This window comes from Camelina sativa, chromosome 5, assembly GCF_000633955.1.
Source record: "Camelina sativa cultivar DH55 chromosome 5, Cs, whole genome shotgun sequence".
Lineage (NCBI taxonomy): Eukaryota > Viridiplantae > Streptophyta > Magnoliopsida > Brassicales > Brassicaceae > Camelina > Camelina sativa.
Window position 1 is genome coordinate 17,300,009 of NC_025689.1, and position 17,615 is coordinate 17,317,623.

Here is a 17,615-nt window from a genome sequence, read left to right on the forward strand (position 1 = left end):
TTGCTTTTATTTTAATTCAATTAAATCTGTTTAGCATAATTATAAAACTCTATAATTTATTGTGTAGACTTGAGTCCTTGTGGAATTCGACCCCTAAGTATTACAGTGATCTCTTAATTTGAGAGAGTAGCTCAGGGTTAAATTTGAGCATATCAAATTTTGGCGCTGTTGCCGGGGACTCTCTGATCTACCATTATATTTGAGTTTTTAATTTCGTCTAAACTTTTCTTTTTATTTTCTACTTACACGTTTTTGTTTTTCTTCTCTTTGGTGTTTCAGGTGCATGCCTCCTAGACCTGACACAATGAGCAACAAGTCTGGTTCTACTGTGAATTTGTCAAACCAAGAGTTGGGAAAACTTGAGCGTGAGAACCGAAAAGCAGGCAAATCTCTGAAGATGGTTAACCCAATCATTCTGATGCGAGATGAGGATGGTGCTTTAAGGGATCAAGAGGGCCACTTGCGCAATGAGCAGGGCCAAAAGATTGATGCTGAGGGCAATGTGATTGCTGAAATTGTTGTTGTCGACGAACCAGCTGATGGTGTCAACGGTGTCGATCGACACCAACAGGGTATCGATCGACACCCCCTTCCTGCAGACGTACGTGGAGCTGCCAACCACATCGAGAACCCAGTTCTAAGACAGGACCAAAACCGGGATCTGATCAGGACCATTGCTGACTACAACCGAGCTGATTTGGTGTTGAGAACCGGTCAGCTATTGTTCCTCCTCCATTCCAGAGGAACAACTTTGAGTTGAAACCTGCGTACTTTTAGCTAGTTGGGCAGAGACCTTTCTCTAACCTGCCCCATGAGAAGCCTTTGGATCACATTGAGCACTTTGAGGATCTTGTGACCAGTATCAAGGCTAATGGAGTGACTGAGGACTTCATATTCTGCAAGCTCTTCCCATACTCACTTGCAGGAGAGGCATCTCAGTGGTTGAAGCAGTTGCCAGCTGGATCTTTGACAAATTGACATGATATCAAGGTGGCTTTCCTTAACCATTTCTATGATGATGCAATGTCAGATGAGCTGAGAGTTAAGATCTCTTCATTCAAGCAAGGACATGATGAAGCTTTCAAGGCAGCTTGGGTGAGATTCAAAGATTATCAGAGGGATTGTCCACACCATGGTTTCTCAAGGGTTCAATTGCTAAGTATCTTCTTTAGAGGGTGTGACTGGAAGTATCAGTTAGCCTTGGATGCTGCAAGTCATGGGAACTTTAAGACAAGATTTCCAGAAGATGCTGAAGTTTTGATTGAGAATTTGGCTTCTAGTAATAGCACTAAAAGAGCTGATGCTGAAAGAAAGAGACTGCATGGAGAGTTCGATTCAAACCAGCTAGCTTCTGTTAATGCTAAGCTGGATTCAGTACACAATCTTCTTATTGGTAAGAAGTCAGTCCAATTTGCTGCTGAAGTTGAGGCATTTGAGCCAGAGCCAGAGGAGAATGTCAACTATGTGTATGGAGCTGGGTATCAGGGACAGAGATTCGGTAATCAGCAAGGCAACAGACCTTACAATGGCGACCAGAAGCAGCAACAGAACAATGGCTATACAAGGACCTATGGGAACTCATCCTATCAGTCTCCACCTCCTAAGAATTCTCCAGAGAGTAGAATGGAAGCCATGCTTGAGCAGCTTTTGCAAGGACATGAGCAATTGATAGTGACATTCAATGGGAAGATTGACAATGTCTACACTGATCTGAATGGGAAGATTGAAGCATTGAACATTCATGTCAAGAAGTTAGAGAATCAGGTTATTCAGACTGCTGGGTCTGTAAAAAGGCAAGAATGTTATCTTCCTTCAAGAACTGAATCAAACCCCAAGCATGCTTGTAATGCCATATCTGTGAGGGATGAAGATGTTGAAATTGTTTCTGCAGAACAGGGTGAAAATTGACAAAATCCTCGACTTCAGATGATGGTGTCGATCACACCACCTGGGTGTCGGTCGACACTCATCCCGGACGAGCCCAGAAACTGCAAAATCTCAGGTTCCAGCTGCTGAAAGGGTCTACAAGCCTAAGTTTCCTTTTCCCAAGCCAAGAAAGTCTAAGCATGAGATGGAGGAAGCTAGATGCAAGGTAATGATGGACAAGGTGATGATTGAGATGCCATTGATTGATGCAGTAAAGCTTTCACCACCACTAAAACGCTATGTCAAGAGAATGGTATCCAATGGTTTGAGCCCTGAAGAAGGAGCCTTGCTAACTAAGGATGTTAGTGCAATTCTGTTGAACCAGCCTGTTCAGAGGAAGAAGGAGAGAAAGCAGGAGGTGGTTGTCTCTAAGGAAGTGAGTGCAATCATTCAATGTAGGACTGATAAGAAGTTACCAGATCCTGGAAGCTTTGTACTTGATTGCTCAATCTCAGCAGGAAGGTTTTCTCACTCACTTTGTGACCTTGGCTCTAGCATCAACTTGATGCCACATTCTGTTGCTGTGAGACTTGGGATGACAGAATTCAAGCCAACTCAGATTTCTCTTATCGTGGCTGATCGCTCCCGAAGAATTCCTGAAGGTGTTTTAGAGGATATTCCAGTTAAGGTTGGCAACTTCATGATTCCCACTGACTTTGTGGTGCTGAAGTATGATCAAGAGCCTAAAGATCCTCTCATCTTAGGAAGATCTTTCTTGGCTACAGCTGGTGCAATCATAGATGTGCAGAAAGGACACATAACACTGAATGTGGATGGTTTGAGTATGAGTTTTGAGATGGATAAACTGAGGAGAGCTCCTACCATTGATGGACAGACGTTTTCTGTTGAGAAGATTGCTCAGATAAGCTGCAGAGAAGCAAATTCACGAGCATCAGAAGCAGTGTCGATCGACACCACCAAGAGGGTATCGATCGACACCCCTCCACGACCAAGACAAAGATTGTCCAAAACTGATGCTCCAAGTTAGAAACCTGTTCCCAAACAGAAGAGTCACCAATCCACACTCCAGAGCCCTCAGGTAAGGCCAAGGTATGCATCTCCTTCTCCTAAACTTCCTCCTATCATCAACAAGAATTTCAAAGAGATAAAAACTGTTTTGCAGTTAACCAAGCCACGAGATTATTGTAGAGCGCTTGTTTCTTCTATTGATGATTTTGTNTAAAGATCCTCTCATCTTAGGAAGATTTTTCTTGGCTACAGCTGGTGCAATCATAAATGTGCAGAAAGGACACATAACACTGAATGTGGATGGTTTGAGTATGAGTTTTGAGATGGATAAACTGAGGAAAGCTCCTACCATTGATGGACAGACGTTTTCTGTTGAGAAGATTGCTCAGATAAGCTGCAGAGAAGCAAATTCACGAGCATCAGAAGCAGTGTCGATCGACACCACCAAGAGGGTATCGATCGACACCCCTCCACGACCGAGACAAAGCTTGTCCAAAACTGATGCTCCAAGTCAGAAACCTGTTCCCAAACAGAAGAGTCACCAATCCACACTCCAGAGCCCTCAGGTAAGGCCAAGGTATGCATCTCCTTCTCCTAAACTTCCTCCTATCATCAACAAGAATTTCAAAGAGATAAAAACTGTTTTGCAGTTAACCAAGCCACGAGATTATCGTAGAGCGCTTGTTTCTTCTGTTGATGATTTTGCAGGACAGAAAAGATACCCTCCCATACCTAAATCCCGCCCTGGTCCTGTTCCTAACATCCTTGGCAGACCTCATGCACCTAAAGCTTATACACCATCTTGGATGAAGAGGACTTCAATGCCATGTTCTGCTCCTCCGGATGCCTAAGCTCCAGCACAGTCAAGTTAATGACTGAAAACAAGCGCTTAGTGGGAGGCAACCCAATGGTAGGTTTTTCTTTTTCTTTTGATTTTGATTTTTTTTTATTTTATTTTTATTTTTGCTTTCCTCTTACTTGATAACACTGGGGACAGTGTTGTTTAAGTCTGGGGGAGGTTAGTTACTAACTATGTTTTCTGTTTTTGAGTTTCAGTTGTGTCAGTCAAAACCATAAAGTTTGAGTCAAATTTTTCAAAATTTTTCTTTTTGTCTTTGGGAATTATGATCTTGATTAATGATTTCTCTTATTTGGCTAACACTCTAATGATTATTTGTTTATGCTTGATCTCAGAACTGAAGCTTAGAAAGACTATGAGCCTTATCAACAATCCTGAAAGCCCTTATTCAATGGATATCTGATTGATCTAACGTTGTCTCAACTTTTATCAGGATTTTAACCGGACTTAATCTCTTACTTTGGGGTTGGAAATCAGTGGACTAGACTTCTTCTTCAGGCCATACAAGACAGTGCAATTTTTCAAAGTATGTCTCCTCTCTTTTCCCTTCAGTGCTTAAAAAAAAAAAGAAAAATCATAAGAAAAAAAAAAGAGAATAAAAGATGAGATGATTTTGATCAGTTTAGAGAGGTAGGTAAATTACCAGTGACCTCATTATTCTACTCTTGAGTCAAATGATCACACAAAGCTTGGAAGCGAAGGGTAGGTAAATTACCGATGACCCCGGTATTCGCTTACACCTTTGATTAGAAAAAAAAAAAATAAGAAAAGAAAAAAATTGGAAGTGAGAAAAGGGAGAGGAAAGGAGATGTAAGAAGAATGTCTTGGCCTGAAGAGAGTTCATATGCCACTGATCAATACACCCAAGGTAAGAGTTCACCTTATTTATGCTTTAATTTATATAATGAGATGACAATGGAGATTTCAGAGATTCCAAAGGATTGTGGGATTTGAGTAAGGAATGTTGATGCTTATCATGGTTGAGTATAAGAAATAAGTTCTTGAGTCAGGTAAATGAAGAGTGCGAATAAGAATCATCATGCAGTTGAGTGAGTTCCCTGTTTTCAAACCTCTTTCACAGGTCTAAGTTTCTGTTTTGCTTGAGGGCAAGCAAAGGCTAAGTCTGGAGGAGTTGATATATCATGGTTTTTGTGGTTTTTAACCATGATATAAGGAGTCTTTTAGTATCTTTCCATTTGTTTCTAGATTGTTTTGAGTCTTTACAGGTTTTTAGCATGAAAGGAGCAAAATGGAGCAATTTGGATGATTCTGGAGCATTTAACCGGAGGAAATCAATTTGGAGTCTGATCCTTTGAGGAGCATCGACCGACACCACATAAGAGGGCATCGATCGACACCCCTCTCTGCCGACTCAAGACCCAAGTTTTGGAAATTTACAAAAGTTGCCCAAAGTCTTCCATAATTGCAACATAAGTCCCTGACGTGTTTTAGGACATATAAATAGTGTTTTTAGGTTTTTAAAACCCTTAAGTTGTATTCTAGCAATTTTTATTTTCCTGCAACCCTGAGAGATTTTGAGAGCTTTGGAGAGAGAGAGATCTGCTTTGTAGAGAATAATTTCTTGAACTCCCTTTTACTCTTTTAATCTCAATTGCTTATTATTCAGAATCATGTCTTGTTCTTCATTAATAATGTCTGAATAGTTTGCTTGTTAGGTTTAAGTTTTTTTCACAGGGATTTTATGAATTATTAGATCTGTTTATTTAGGATTCTTTATCTATCTAGATCTTCATCTTAGGTTGTTCTTCATATTAATTCTTGATTGATCACTAGAATTAATACTTTAGGAAAATAAATTGATATGAGAATATAATTGATTTTCCTGATACAACCTTTTGATGAGCAAAATTATTTCTTGCAAAGACATTTGATTAATAAATTTGTGAACAATCTAAACATGATTTTATTGCTGATTTATAACCTAGAATTTTACAAAGAGATTTGGATTTTCTGGTTTTAAATTTAAATATTATTTGCAGTGAGAACTGATTTAATTTACAAAAGTGTTTAGAGTTCTAGATCTGTTCTAAATTGCTTGAATCCTAATTTGATTGATTTAATATTTCATAATTTCTTGAGAAATTCCTTAAGCCTAGCTTTTTGATCTTCTGAATTTACAACAACTATTATTTAATATTTTGCATTGCTTTTATTTTAATTCAATTAAATATGTTTAGTATAATTATAAAACTCTATAATTTATTGTGTAGACTTGAGTCCTTGTGGAATTCGACCCCTAAGTATTACAGTGATCTCTTAATTTGAGAGAGTAGCTCAGGGTTAAATTTGAGCATATCAATAATAATAATAATAATAATAATAATAATAATAATAATAATAATAATAATAATAATAATAATAATAATAATAACAAACTACAACTAGTGGTCCCATACCCACTACCCATCTAACCACAATCACAACCAACAGCGGAAATGACCAATACCAATAACCAATAAATATCCAATATTAATCCAATAATTATAACATTAACAATATCCAAAATTCAACCAACAGGAATCATAGAACCACCAACCTAGCAATGTTTCTAATGACCCAACTCTAGCAACCTCGCAATGCCAGACAACAACCTAGCAATGCCAGACAACAACCTAGCAATGCCAGACAACAACCAATCGAGTCCCTAGAACATCCTCCTCTTCATTGCCTGGATTTCATGATCACACTTTGCCTTTACCTGCACTACAAACACAAATTGCAATGCATGAGTATTTTATAAACAATCAGTAAGGCAATCCTCCCATCTACTGGGCTATACAAACAAGCAATAGAGACATCTCTAACCATAAATCAACAATCAACAATCAACATTAACAAACCAGGACTCTGCATCGAACGACACCACGCATGGATCGACCAACACAAGTTTGGGGTTGCATCGACCGATGCAAGGTTCACTTGCATCGACCGATACTCCCATTGCATCGACCGACACATGCTCGTCATAGCACGAAAACCCTAGGTTTTACGCGCCGTCCTCGCACTTGCATCGACCGAAGCACAAAGTGCATCAACCGATGCAAATGCCGAGCATCGTTGTTCCCCAAAGCTTCTCGCCGGATCTTCGTTCCTACAACCACAAAACTCGATCCCAAGCCACAAGAAAGCTTCCAAACGTCCCAAATAACATTCTAAGAAGCCTAACAACACATAACAAGCAAATCAGAGAAATCTCCAGCTTAGATAAACCATGGTCATGCACTTATCCTTGCTAAGACGATTCTGAACCTCAAACAAGCAAGAAAACACTTCCAGGAAGCTCCTACAACGATCCCAGCTACAGATCTCTACAGGAACAATTTCCAATCTCCCAAACTCCTTAAGAACACTCAAGAACACTTAGAAAACCTTTTGTCTCTTTTCTATCTCTCAAAATCGGCCAAACACGACTAATGAGACAAAACTCGAGTTAAGGGTTTTCCTAACCCAAAATACAGCATTTAACTTAAACTCGTCCGCAGAAAAAAACCTTGCATCGACCGATGCACATAGTGCATCGACCGATGCAACCCCTAAACTGGGATTTCGGTTCGCGGATGTTACAATTCTCCTCCACCAACATAGATTCGTCCTCGAATCTCAAACAAGCATCAGCCAAGGACTCCCGTGCAATCCATCTATACGGCCTGCACTACCTCCGACTGATCTACAGAAGGTCACCTCCAGGTGATAAACTCACGTTCCAGGCATTATTTGCTCTTGACTTTTGGACTTTCCTTGACTCATAGGTCTCAACCTTGTGTTTTTATTGGCTCCTCATTAGACCTAAGTCTACATGCCATAATGTTGGCTCCTCATCGGGCTTAAGCCCGCATGCCCTATATATAAGGAAGTCCAATATCGTCTCTCGGGTTGCCACCCTACAGCGCACCCTCGGATCGTTATCCAAAATCGATATACCAACCATACTCCCGAGCCACAAAGTCTCAGAATATGGCAGTACTAGGAGAACCAAAGTCCCCCAAGAGTCGCGCGCAAACAATTCTGAACACGTCTAAGTCCTATCCCTATCCAGGTTTCCTTCCCGTGGCTCGCGTAAAACATCACAATGTCCTACCAACCACATATCCCCTCACTGGAATACCTCATGACCACACAAGGATCATATACATGCCACAAGGGCTGCCACGAAGACCAAACAAATGTCCTAAACTGGACCGCCACCAAGGCCAAACAAATGTCCTAAACAGGCCTGCCACCAAGGCAAAACAAATGTCCTAAACATGACTGCCACCAAGGCCAAACAAATGTCCTAAACAGGACCGCCACCAAGGCCACTCGTCCCGAAGGACCGTTACAAAGACCACTTGTCTCAAAGGACCGTCACAAAGACCATACATCCCGAAGGACCGCCTAAACAGGCAACATTGGCTAAACAGTCCACACAATTGGCTAAATAGTCCGCCACAAAGGCCACACAATGGCTAAACAGCCCGCCACAAAGGCCACACAAGCCCCTCCAAGGCTCACAACCACTAAAAATAGACAAATTCTAACTCACACAAAACTTTCCATTTTTAGAACTTACCACTTCTTGAAACTTTCCACTTTTAGAAACTTTTATTTCAGGAAACTTTCCCTCAAACCACCGCCTAACGGAAATTTCATACTCCGAGGACCACCTCATCTTGTTACTTAGTCTCACAACCAACCACCCCTAAGCGACCAAGTAAACAAGAGAGATGGGCTGGAATACTCTATTCCCGCTCCAGCCACGGATTAGAGATGGGACCAGGCTAGACAAGCTCAAGTCGCGGCTTGCTTCTCATACCACTTCTTAAACCTTGCACCAACACCATCACAATCCCAAAGGAATCTTCTTCTTCCGAAGTTCCTTGATTTTCCTCCCGAGAACCCTCACTGGTCTCGCCTCCAAAGTCATGTTAGGCTGAAGATCTTCAGAAATCTTAGCCAACAACTGATCATCCTCACGGAGACACTTCCACAACATAGAAATATGGAAAACCTTGTGGAACGAACGCATAACCTCAGGCAACTCCAGCCTATATGCAACCGGTCCCACCCGCTCAGTCACTTTTAACGGACCCATAAACCTTGGACTCAACTTAGTCTCTGTCAATGACCTGTTTGGACTCTGTAACATGGCCATCTTGAGGTACACTCTGTCTCCTACCTGAAACTCAAGATCTCTCCTCCTCCTATCAGCATAACTCCTCTGCCGATCCTGAGCTTTCTTCATGTTCAGCTTGAGCACCCAAATCTTCTCTTAGGTCTCCTGAATGGCCAGAAAATGTGTTGACTTAGTCAACCGGTCCACAATAACCCAAATATCATCAAACGTCCTAGATACTGACAATCCTACCACAAAGTCCATCGTGATCATATCCCACTTCCACTTAGGAATGTATAGACTCTTCAGTAAACCGCCAGGAACCTGATGCTCAGCCTTCACTAGCTGACACACATCACACCTAGCGACCCAACTAGCTACATTCTTCTTCATCCCGACCCAGTGATAGTACCTCTTGAGATCACGGTACATCTTAGTCGCTCCTAGATGAATAGAAAACTTGCTCGCATGAGCCTCTCTCAGGATCTCCTACCTCAACTCCTCATCTTTGGGCACACAAATCCGACCGTGCACCAAGATAATACCATTATCTGAGACCTCATACTCTGAAATAACATCCTTAGAGGCATTTACCGGCCCCAAATCTTTCTCCTGAGCCAACCGCACCCTACTCAGAAGATCTGCTCTATCAACCGCCTCCAAACCCAACGGTTCCTGAGAAACAACACATAACCTCAACGCACTGATCTCTCCTACCAGAGACTCCATCTCCTGCTCCTGAGCCGAAGCTACCCTCTTCCGACTCGGAGCATCTGCAACTGTGTTAGCCTTCCCAGGGTGATAAGCTATCTCCAAATCATAATCCGCCACCAGCTCCATCCACCGCCTCTGCCTCAAGTTCAGCTTGGGCTGAGTGAATATATACTTCAGGCTCTTATGATCTGTAAATACATGTACCTTTGCACCATAAAGATAAGATCTCCAAATCTTCAGGGCAAAAACTACAGCAGCCATCTCCAAATCATGAGTAGGATAGTAGCCCTCATGCTTCCGCAACTGCCACGAAGCGTAGGCAATCACCTTCCCATGTTGCATCAACACACACCCCAAACCAACTCTAGATGCATCAATATAAACCACATAGGGTTCTCCCTGCTTAGGCAAAGCCAACACTGGCGTAGTAGTCAACATCTCCTTAAGGCTTTCAAAGCCCTCCTCACACTCCTGTGTCCAAACAAAAGGAACATCCTTCCCTGTCAACTTAGTCATCGGGCGTGTACTACTCGCAAAGCCCTGCACAAATCTCCTGTAGTAACCTGCTAAACCGAGGAAACTCCTGATCTCTGTGGCATTATGCGGTCTAGGCCAATCCCTGATAGCCTGAATCTTCTCCGGATCTACAGAAACCCCCTCTGCAGAAACAATGTGACAAAGAAAACCCATCTCACGCTGCCAAAAACTGCACTTGCTCAACTTAGCAAACAACTTCTGCTCCCGCAGCTTCTCCAGAACTGCCCTCAAATGCACTGCATGCTCTTCACGACTCTTTGAATATACCAGGATATCATCGATGAAAATGATGACTGACACGTCCAAAAACTCCTGAAACACGCTGTTCATCAATCTCATAAACGCTGTTGGCGCGTTAGTCAACCCGAAAGATATCACCACAAACTTATAATGCCCATACCTCGTCCTGAAAGCAGTCTTCCTCACATCTGCCTCATCTATCGGTATCTGATGATAACCCGACGCCAGATCTACCTTGGAGAACCAAGTAGCACCCCACAACTGATCCAACAGCTCATCGATCCTGGGAAGAGGGTACTTGTTCTTCACAGTGACCCGGTTCAAATCCCGGTAATCAATACACAACCGGAAACTCTCGTCCTTCTTCTTAACAAATAACACCGGTGCTCCCCACGGTGATACACTAGGACGGATGAATTCCTTACTCAACAAATCCTCTAACTGCTTCTTCAGCTCTGCCATCACTGCTGGAGCCATTCTGTAAGGAGCCTTGGATAACGGCGTCGTCCCCGGTTAAGTTTAATAGTAAAAGGATCCGACCGAGATGGTGGTAATCCTTGCAATGACTGAAACACATCCTCAAACTCCTCAACAACCTGAATACCGCTAACCGTAGATTTCCCCACTGACTCTGGCATAGATATAGCAACTAAATAAGCCTCACGGTCCTTCTCGATCATCTTCCCAGCCTGAATGGCCAAGATCACGAGACTCCCTGAAGTCGGTCTAATCCCCTGAAAACCCAACTTCCCTCCCGGACGCTCAAACTCCACTCTACCTTGGTGGTAATCCAAATGTACCATATGCCGATGCAACCAATCCATCCCGAGAATAACATCATACAACTCCACTGGACTGATAAGCAAATCTGCTGGCCACGGCTCTCCTGCGATCTGAATATCCACTCCTCTAACTCGTCCAATAACCCTCAGAAACTTGCCTCCTGCAACTCTGACAACTCCTGTACGCTCCCCGAGATCCCCTCTGATTCACGCGCTCTCTGCACACTCCGGAGTAATGATGCTATGAAAAGCTCCAGAATCACACATAACGTGGGACTTAAACCCGCCAACCAACAAGGTCCCTACACAAACCTCATGTGTTGAGAACCTAACACTTTATCACAGGAAAACATAAAATCTGAACCTACTAAAATGCACAAAGTTGAAGTACCAGAAATTATACTTGTGATCGCCTCGGCACTTGTTCCACCAGTCTCTGCAGTCGTGTACACTCGTGGCGCCTGCTCTATCCATGCCACCTATTGTCTTCCCGGCTGCACCTGCTGCCACTGCCACCAGCTGCAACTTGGGACACAAGGGCCTGATGTGCCCTGGCTCCCTGCAATGATAGCATACACGAGCCGCTGCCGTCGGAGCACTCCTCTTGGGACAGCTAGCAACCCTGTGATCCTTGCTCCCAAACCCGAAGCAACTCGCACCACTCGGCCTCTGCCTAGCCTCCCACCTTCTCTTGGTTCCCTGCGCAGGCTTGTNATAACATCATACAACTCCACTGGACTGATAAGCAAATCTGCTGGCCACGGCTCTCCTGCGATCTGAATATCCACTCCTCTAACTCGTCCAATAACCCTCAGAAACTTGCCTCCTGCAACTCTGACAACTCCTGTACGCTCCCCGAGATCCCCTCTGATTCACGCGCTCTCTGCACACTCCGGAGTAATGATGCTATGAAAAGCTCCAGAATCACACATAACGTGGGACTTAAACCCGCCAACCAACAAGGTCCCTACACAAACCTCATGTGTTGAGAACCTAACACTTTATCACAGGAAAACATAAAATCTGAACCTACTAAAATGCACAAAGTTGAAGTACCAGAAATTATACTTGTGATCGCCTCGGCACTTGTTCCACCAGTCTCTGCAGTCGTGTACACTCGTGGCGCCTGCTCTATCCATGCCACCTATTGTCTTCCCGGCTGCACCTGCTGCCACTGCCACCAGCTGCAACTTGGGACACAAGGGCCTGATGTGCCCTGGCTCCCTGCAATGATAGCATACACGAGCCGCTGCCGTCGGAGCACTCCTCTTGGGACAGCTAGCAACCCTGTGATCCTTGCTCCCAAACCCGAAGCAACTCGCACCACTCGGCCTCTGCCTAGCCTCCCACCTTCTCTTGGTTCCCTGCGCAGGCTTGTCGCCCTTGCTAGAACCTCCATGATGTTGAGCCTTACTAGGCTGAACTGCTGGACTAACCGCCACTGACTATGCCCGGATATCCTCCTCGATCTCTGCCGCAGTCTCAACCAGCTCTGCACGCGTAGCATAGCTCCGAACTCTACAGTTAACCCTCAAATCGTCACGTAGGGCCCTCAAAAACCTCCTGATCTGAGCCTCCTCAGACTCCATAGCACGACCCCCATAAGATAGAAGTCGACTGAACTCAAATTCAAGCTCCCGCACTGACCGAGTCCCCTGAGCTAGTTGAAGGAATTGCACCTCCAACCTATCTAGTGTCTCCCTAGGAAAATACTTGCGGTTGAACTCCAAGACAAACTTAGCCCAAGACATCTCCCTCTGCACTCTCCTAGCAGCAGCTGATCTCCACCACACCTGAGCATCACCAATCAAGTGGTGGACCCTTATGTCCACCCAAAACTTCTTAAGACATCTCAGAGTCTGGAAGTTACATTCCACACTCGTCCTCCATGCATCTGTAGCAGTAGGATCTGTACCACCCGAAAACCATGCAGTCTCGATGCCATGCATCTCCTTGAGCATAGACAAATAACGACTATGCCCTCCCACATCCGCAGCCACTGGCTGCCGCTCCTCCGCCACCACTGGTGGCACTACCTGAGCCTGAGCCGGTACCACTGCTGGTAACCGCTCCAACACTTGTGCTAGCAAAGCTGCAAAATCAACACCAGGGACTCCACCAGCTGGAACTCCCACACCCGGAACCCTAGCATCACCGGCCACTGGAGCATCAACACCGCCCCCTCTAGCCACACTCATGGAATCCTCCTGGACACCCTGTGACTCGCCAACACCCTCATCTGTCACACTCTAGTCTGCAGTATGACTAAATGCTGGGCCTCTGCCCCTACCACGACCACGAACGCGTCCACGACCACGACCGCGTCCACGACCAGCAATAGCATCATCTCTAGCCATTTGCACTACCATGAACAGAAGACTAAGCAAACAATTTAAACATACACAGAAAATAAACTCACCATGGAATCACACAGTAGGCTCGAAGAGGATGTTCTAGGACTCCATGCCACACACAATTAACTAACTCACATAATCAATCAAAGCATGCAAATCCCAAACATCTACAGCACAAAGCCTAGTGAACCCAAATCTAGAACCATAAGGGCTATGATACCAAACTGAAACAACCCGACCTGTTTCAAAAAAAAATTTAAAAATAAATAAATAATATAATAATAGTAAATAAACTACAACTTGGGGTTCCAGACCCACTAGCCACCTAACCACCATCACAACCAACAGCAGAAATGACCAATACCAATAACCAATAAATATCCAATATTAATCCAATAATTATAACATTAACAATATCCAAAATTCAACCAACAGGAATCATAGAACCAGCAACCTAGCAATGTTTCTAATGACCCAACTCTAGCAACCTAGCAATGCCAGACAATAACCAATCAAGTCCCTAGAACATCCTCCTCTTTATTGCCTGGATTCCACGATCACACCTTGCCTTTATCTGCACCACAAACACAAATTGCAATGCATGAGTATTTTATAAACACTCAGTAAGGCAATCCTCCCATCTACTAGGCTATACACACAAGCAATAGAGACATCTCTAACCATCAATCAACAATCAACAATCAACAATAACAAACCAGAACTCTCCATCGACCGACACCAAGCATGCATCGACCGACACCAGTTTGGGGTTGCGTCGACCGACGCATGATATGCATCGACCGATGCAAGGTTCACTTGCATTGACCGATACTCCCATTGCATCGACCAACACATGCTCGACATAGCACGAAAACCCTAGGTTTTACGCACTGTCCTCGCACTTGCATCGACCGATGCACATGCCGAGCATCATTTTTCCCCAAAGCTTCTCGCCGGATCTTCGTTCCTACAACCACAAAACTTGATCCCAAGCCACAAGAAAGTTTCCTAACGTCCCAAATAACATTCTGACAAGCCTAACAACACATAACAAGCAAATCAGAGAGATCTCCGGCTTAGATAAGCCATGGTCATGCACTTACCTTTGCCAAGACGATTCTGAACCTCAAACAAGCAAGAAAACACTTCTAGGAAGCTCCTACAACGATCCCAGCTACAGATCTCTACAGGAACAGCTTCCAATCTCCCAAACTCCACAAGAACACTCAAGAACACTTAGAAAATCTTTTGTCTCTTTTCTATCTCTCAAAAGCGGGCAAACACGACTAATGAGACAAAACTCGAGTTAAGGGTTTTTCTAACCCAAAACGCAGCGTTTAACTTAAACTCGTCTGCAGAAAACCAACCTTGCATCGACTAATGCACATAGTGCATCGACCGATGCAACCCCTAAACCGAGATTTGGTTCGCGGATGTTACACCCATCGCACCACTTGCGAACTAACACACATGGTGTCGATTTACACTCTCCTAGTGTCGATTGACACCAACGCCCACGGCATCACTTCCGTCGATCTCCCCTCATCTAAACCTAACTCCAGCTGTCCTCCTAGGACACAAACACACAACAACATGCTGGTGTCGACCGACACCCCCTTGGTGTCGCTCGACACCCCAACCTTACCACAAAACCGTCTATGCCAGACCACAATAAAAACACTTGATTATATCACAAACTAACCGTTCATTCCATAATTCCACTGTTGGATATGGAGCATGTAGCACCACAAAGCTCCCCACTAAATTTCAGCCAAATCGGACTCCGTTTCATCCTCCAAATGTTGTTCCAAAGTAGCCATCTCGAACCAGTCCGCCCAGTCCATTGCAGGTGTTGGTGTCGAACGACACCAACCCATAAATCACGATCCGAGCCTCCCTTCAAGCTCCTTTTCGTTGCAAATCGCTAATCCTTCATAACTATCGATTCCCTAACCGATCAAGCATCAAACACCATGTCTTACCTGGATAACAGCTAGGAGAGAGCCTCTTTGTCTCTCTCAAACCACCACCAAGTACTCCCATCCTTCCTCCCCAGCCATGAGAAAGATCTATCACCTTTATCCTTCTCTTACGGCACAACGAAACTCAGCTCTCTCTGATCCTCACCCCACAAGCAAACTCGGCTCACACTGGAGGAAACAACTCCCTCTCTTTTTCCCTCTCCCTTGGTGGCTGCAACCAAGAGACGTAAAAAGGAGAAGATGATTCCATGTCCCCTTATAAAGCTAGGGTTCTGGTTTAATTCCACCCAAACCAGCAAAACGTTCACAAAATAAACCAAACCCGTAGCCAAGACCAACTTGTGGTGTCGAGCGACACTACGCCATGGTGTCGAGCGACACTACTTCATGGTGTCGGTCAACACTCCAACTCCAAAGTTGGTTCGCGAGCGTTACATTTAGGATTTTACAATTAGAAGAAAATTATATGTCGGTTTGGGTTTACAAATAAGATGGTTAGGGTTTAGATTTCACAGTTAGAATGAAATTATATGTTGGTTTGGATTTACAAATGAGATGGTTAGGATTTAGATTTTACAATTAGAATGAAATTATATATCGGTTTGGGTTTATAAAAGAGCTGTTTAAGTTTTTAATTTTATAACAATGTATACAGATTTTATTTTCTTTTTTATAAGGGAGTGAATGAAAGTATTGTTCTTTTTATAAACACTAGATGAATACCCGCGCTATGCGCGGACTTATGACTTACTGTTTTTAAACAATTTCACTACTAATTTGTTTCTTTATGTATATTTTATCTTTGATTTTTTATTTGTGGAAATCTTGAAAAATATAATTTGACGTTGATTGTTTTAATACTTCACATACATTTTGTCATTTTGTAATTGAATTATTAGATACATGCATGAACAACTTTGTTTTGAGAGATTTAAAAATTCTATAATTCTTGTCTAAAACTTTTAAAAAGAAAATTAAAGGAAAGCTTGATCTAAGGATGCATATTTTGTAACAAAAAGTTTTTTGGTTGAAAGTTTTTTACATTCATTCAAAAAAAAAAAAACTTAAGTATTTAGATATATTCATACTTAAGCTTCTCAATTAAATACTATGAAACACTAACATTTTCTTTTATTAAGAATTGCAGCTTGACTAACTCTTTAATACATGTAATTAATATAGGCATCTTCCTTTCATGTTAACTCTTCAACTTCTTGAATATAACTCTAAAATTTGGTTTTTAATAAGAACTAGATGAGTAGGTGAACAAAAAAAAAATAATAATAATAAGAACTAGATGAGTACCCGCGCACTGCGCGGGTTATCTTTTGGCGAAATGAACTATTACATTTTCACTGTCAATATCATATTGTGTATTGAGTAGTCAAAAACGAAAGTACAAACCATGGGGATCAATATCATTTGACTAAAAATTTGGAGTAGCCACCACACAAATTCCTAAGGCTCATAATCTTTTATACCTCTTAAGAATCAAACACAAAATGACAAGTTTCTTCTTATTCTATAGTAAGATTACATTTAACAACACACATACCGGCCCTAAATACATAACATTAAAGTTAAGAAACAACACCACTCAAAGACAAAATCCTTAAGGTTCACCATAGTGAGAATGAACTTGCAATCCTGTGTATAGTTGAGTAGATAGAGTCATAGAAAAAAGGTTTATAGAGAAGGAAAACAACACAACAATGTAAAATTAAGAGAGAATTTTGATTTATCTTGTTTGTTATCTAATGAAAATGAAAATAATCACATACAAACTATAATTAGAAGAACTAATTAAACATCTTTCTCTATATATTCACGACTCCTGCCATATAAGGATTTGTTTTTTTCGAAGCTGCTACACCGTACCAAAGCAAGAAATATAGGAATAATTAAGGAGAACAGTAAGCAAAACAGAGCATGCAATTCCCATAATGAAGAAACTAACTTGTAATCTATTTTGAGAAAAATAAATAGACCATTACTAATGCATTAACATAGTATAGGTAAGCTACAAAAAATAACCAGTTACAACCAATATAAATTCGTTCATGCGTAGATATAGATTCTTCAGAAGCCTAAAAAGCCATAAGTTGTACCCATCAGCTATTTGGAACAATAAGCATACTA